The sequence below is a fragment of the Micropterus dolomieu genome, linkage group LG20, assembly GCF_021292245.1.
Source record: "Micropterus dolomieu isolate WLL.071019.BEF.003 ecotype Adirondacks linkage group LG20, ASM2129224v1, whole genome shotgun sequence".
Classification (NCBI taxonomy): domain Eukaryota; kingdom Metazoa; phylum Chordata; class Actinopteri; order Centrarchiformes; family Centrarchidae; genus Micropterus; species Micropterus dolomieu.
The window spans coordinates 37,086,892-37,092,635 of NC_060169.1; positions in this window are offsets into that span (position 1 = coordinate 37,086,892).

Sequence of the window (5,744 nt, forward strand, 5' to 3'; positions counted from 1 at the left end):
AGCAGAACGGACTGAAACACATCACACAGACACTGCTAATAATAGAAGAAGAAAATGAGTTGAAACACATCAGGCCGTCATTAGGAACATGGTGACTCACTCAGATTACTGTTGGCTCTCTCCAGAAGTTCAGAGACAGAAAGCTCCCCTGAGTCCTCCTCTGCAATGTCCTCTGCTCAGTGACATCAACAACAACACAATTTAACTTTGTATAAAAAGGCACCAGTCACAACACTGTGCACGCCAATACAATGGGTCTGATCAATACAGTAGATTACACACCTGCCTGCAGGTTCAGAGTGGCATTAGGGGAGAAAAAACAAAGAAAGAAATAGATAGAACACCATGACTTGAGATTACAGCTAAATGTTGACAGCATTTTCAGCCAAATATTCAAATACTGTCGTAAAGTGGACTCATTGCAATAAAACAAATCTAGTTACAAATCTGGTTAAGAGATACACTTTCAGCATCATTGAACTTAAAGTTCACAGATAAAGTCAACTGTAGCATCCAAATGGTCAAATAATCTAAGAGAAATGATTTATTTAGAACTGGAAAAATATGCCAAAATAGTGAAAATGGTGCTGAAAAACTCTACTGTGAACTGTGAAAAACTGTTCAAATAAATCTCAGAATACAGAACATTTGAGGATGTGGAGAAGATGACAGGCTTCATATGAGAGAAGTCATTCTCATTTTGTGACTGTGACAGTCGAGGTAAAACATGCATGTTGTGCATGATGCAACACGACAAATGACCAGATATCACACTATGCTATCATTGTTGACTGTTATGCTATGATCCTACCTCATTGTCGGCCCAACAACAGGCAGACAGTAGCAGCAGAGCCAGAGCTGAGAACCTGAACATGCGAGCCATCCTAGCAGACCTGCAGGACACAGACAAGAATCAGCTACAGCTTCCACTCAGAGTAAAAATACAGTGCTGGAACCAAAAAAAATAAATAAATAAAGAGACAGCTAAATCTTCACACAGCGAAAGAAAGTACACACTTCTCCATTGCATTCTGCTGCAGACATTTGCAGCTGAACTTACCTTGGATCCTCTGTGTGGAGTGCTGAGGTTTCACTCCAGGCTTTTATATATGTTCAACTGTGCCCAAATATGGATTATCTGGGTACTGAGAAACCTAAAGAGTCAGCTAAACTCACAGGCTTATCAGTCACATATGGTTCGGACACATGCATTGGAAAGATATCCATACCTACACTGTGGACCAACCGAGTTGTCAGCATCCTGTGAAATCTTTATTTGAGAATTTTCCAGGCCTTAGCAGAGTCAGGAAAGATTGGAGGAATTGGAGTTCCTAGAATATCAAAGTGTGGTGGGTAAGTGGAACGTTAAACCAAATAGGTGTAGTTGGGGAAAAACAGGTAAGAAAATGTTCTGGTTCTGGTGTAGTGAAATGTTACTGGAATACCAGTATGAAACTACACTATGGTATATATCCAAATACCAGACTGACTTTAGGAAAAGAGGAACTACTATGGATTTTTATGTCCAGAACATGAAATTAATGAACAGATAAACAGGGAAAGTGTCGTGGTTGTCTTTTTTGATATAGAGAAGGCATATGTTATGAGGTGCAGAGAAGGATTATTAATCTGATTTTTAAAGATCGAAAGAAGTCAGAATAGAAAAGATCTATTCAGGATTTTTTGTTTGTTTTTTTTAGAACTGCTTTGCAGGCTATATACAGTGGATTAATTTGATCAATATTAGATTATGGTTGTGTAGTGTGTGGATCAGCAGCAAGCACATCTGTCAAAAAGCGTGTTCATGTTTACTGTCAGGCTTTGAGATTATGCACAGCTGAATTTAAAACAACCCCCAGCAGCATTACAGGTGGAAATGGGAGAAATGCCACTAGAAATTAGAAAGATACAGCTATGATTGCATAACTGGGTTAATTTATAGGGTCACAGTCAGACCTTCCTTGGAAAAGGAGAGGAGAGAGAGAAAAGGCTTTTGGATGGACAGCAATACAAAAAGCAACAGAACTTAAAGTAGCCAAATTAAACTTTGGTCCAACCGTACCATTTCAAGAAATACCACCTTGGATACCTGCTGATGTCTCAGTAGATTTTACATTATTAGGAAATAAGAGTAAGAAAAGGGAGTTTATTTTGAATTCACATGCCGTACAGACATACATTGATAGTCACTGCAGTTTCTCCAGATCTACACACATGCATCAAAGAGTTTAGTTAATAAAAGCAGTAGCATTTATTGTTTCAGAGTTTCAGTGGATAGAGGACACAACAACTACCACTGAGAGCAATCATTTTATTTAGACTCAAGTTCTTCACTAGCCTGTTAACAGAACATACATTTAGACAGCAGATCAGACATTTTGATAGAAGTACAAAAAAGTGTTTAGCTTCAGTAAGACAGAAATCAAGAACATTATGAAACAGAGAGTGACTGAAAGGTGGCAAAAGCAATGGGTGGAAAAGAGTAGAGGACGATGGTTTTACAGAGTTCAAGGAAAGTGGGAGACATGAGGTGTGCAGCAAGGAACATGAGAGATGAAACAATAATATCAAGACTTGGTCATGGTTTGTTTTTAATTTAATAGTTTCCAGAGGCGGGTAGAGTAGCCAAAAACTGTCAAAAACTATCAAAATAACTACTTGAGTAAGAGTATTGAAGTATTTACTAAAAAAAAACTTGAGTAGTGAGTAACTTAGTGAGTAAAAATAAAAATATAACATGCCCAATGTATCAAATGTGAAATTCAAAAACAAAACAATTAATAAAATATCAAACAATCAAAATAATAATAATTTGAAAATTATTTATCAGTCTGAGTTTCCACATGTTGTCGTCAGTTCATGGCATGATGAGAGATATTTTGCAGCAATTATTTGACATTTGGGCATTTCTCCCAGTAAATAGGAGAGTTTCTGTGTGTCTGATATGAATTTGAATTCGGGGTATATTTGGGAAATGTTTGCAAAGTGTTTTTGTCTTAGTGTTTTATATTTAGGGCATGAGGTTAGAAAGTGCAGCACTGTCTCTACCTGTCCTGTGTCCCAAGAGTCTTTGCTGGCGAGTGCCACAGGGTCTCACTAACTAATGCCACAGATCGGCCATCAGCTCTGTGTCCCAGTCGGCGGCCTGGCCCACATGGTTACCTGTCGGTGGCCCGGCTGCAGCAATCCGCTATTTTGATTTCTCAGACAGACAACACAATCTTTAGAATAAATGGCAGTTTTGTGTAGATTATTGAAGAAATAATTCTGAAAATGTAAAGCAGTTGTAGATTCTTTACTCTTTACAGTTCTTTAAAATGTTTTTTGAAAGGAAAGAAGGAAATTGCAATGGCTATTTCTGCTCTCACACATTTCTTAAATTCATCAATTCATCTTCTGATTTACGAAATCTGTTCTATTCTATTACTTGGCCTGTTCTTACATCTGATGCTGTAGAACCTCTGATTATTTATATCAATAATAAAACAGGCATAAGTGTTAATTTAGCCCTCACACTTTAGCCTTGCTTACACATGTATGACTGAGACAGAGTATGTGAACTACAGAGAACAATACATGCAATACTGAGACATTTTCTCACTGGATCTTACATCAACAAACGTGTTACAAGACAAGTCAAGTTTCCTCTTTTTAGAAATGTCTTGGTCTCATTCTTCCCATCTGATTTGAAGTTGTTGCAGATCACAAAAGATCTGCACTGTAGAACGGATTCACTGCCTAAAGAAGTACCAGGTTTGTAAAATGACCCAGTTGACCTATGAATTCTAAGATAAAAAAAAAAATTCCAATACATATTTAGTACTTTTAAATCTATTTTATATACATCTGCGCATGCTGTTTATAGTATGTTTGATGCCATGCACTCGCATCAACAAGTGGCAAAGGAGCGGCGTGATGACAAACAGTGGGGACTAACATTTGAGGGGGTACAGTGGTGTACTGGCCTTTCATCTCACTGTTTAACTTTGTCGCAGCTGCCTCTGAAGCCTGGGGCACTCTGCCCGGATTGCAAAGTGTTGGAGGGGCGTCTTTGAGAAGAGGAGTCGAAGCGATAAGGTCCAGGGTCTTGGAGACACTCTTGCTGGGTGAAGTTTTGCAGTACAACCGCCTCCTTGTGCTGCTGTCCAAACTTGTGGGTTTGGTTGAGGGGCTTAGCAGGCGCTCCGGCCTCTCTGGACCAATCATGAGCTCAACAGTGGCTCCTCTACACACCTGAGGATGATTCCACAATTCAACCATTCAGAATATAAAACCTGGCTCTGCACTTTGTTCTTTGCCAGAGCATCCATAGTGGTACTCTCGCCTTGCATCATGTTACCTGACTTTGTGCCTGATCTCTGCCTTTTTTGCTTGTGCATCATGTTTTGGTCTGAGAGAGGAGGAAGTCAGTCTGTCTGCCTTGCTCAGTGTTTTTGCCCATGGGAATCCCTCATTTGCACATTTTTGTGAAGTTGTTAATAAATAAATCTACCGTGATTTCTCTTTTTCCTGTCTCTGTGTCTACAATGGGGTCCTCAAGATAACTAAACATAACAGTTTGCACATTTACACAACCCCTCTCTGTGGTTAAAATCAGAGGTGTAGAGTTGCAAAAGCCTTTTTGTGACTTCTCCAAATTTTGGGCAGAGTTGCAATATGAGTTTAGTTTACACATAGATAGTCTTGCAAAGCCTGGCAAAAACAGGAACAATGACAATGCAAACACACACTTACTGCTTTGCATTAAGATTTTGCTTTAAGTAATGATAAGATGTTATTTGCAAATTTGGTAACATGAAATGTTTTGACGTTGTCTGAGACTGACTTAATGACAGCATAAACATAATAGGTATGGTCATCACAAAACTTCACAATTTATTAATTTTCAGCTTTAATCTCACATAGGGACTATATTTGACACATGCTTTGTCATTTAAAAAACATTTAAACATATATGCTGTTAGCTAATAAACTGTGCAGTGACAATAATCAAGAACAAAATAAATACAAAAAACAATATGCAATATTTTTTTATACATTAACAAACAACAAAGAAGTAAAACTATGAACATTACAAATGTGTGATAGAAAGGAAATTAAATTACCATGTGAAATTCAATGTACCTTCTAATCAGGTGTTTGTATAGAAATATAAGGAATGTAACAGGACAACAAGCTCAACAAAAAAACAGATATTTACAGATCCATACATACACAGGAACATACACTCACCTAAAGGATTATTAGGAACACCATACTAATACTGTGTTTGACCCCCTTTCGCCTTCAGAACTGCCTTAATTCTACGTGGCATTGATTCAACAAGGTGCTGAAAGCATTCTTTAGAAATGTTGGCCCATATTGATGGATAGCATCTTGCAGTTGATGGAGATTTGTGGGATGCACATCCAGGGCACGAAGCTCCCGTTCCACCACATCCCAAAGATGCTCTATTGGGTTGAGATCTGGTGACTGTGGGGGCCATTTTGGTACAGTGAACTCATTGTCATGTTCAAGAAACCAATTTGAAATGATTGGAGCTTTGTGACATGGTGCATTATCCTGCTGGAAGTAGCCATCAGAGGATGGGTACATGGTGGCCATAAAGGGATGGACATGGTCAGAAACAATGCTCAGGTAGGCCGTGGCATTTAAACGATGCCCAATTGGCACTAAGGGGCCTAAAGTGTGCCAAGAAAACATCCCCCACACCATTACACCACCACCACCAGCAGCCTGCACAG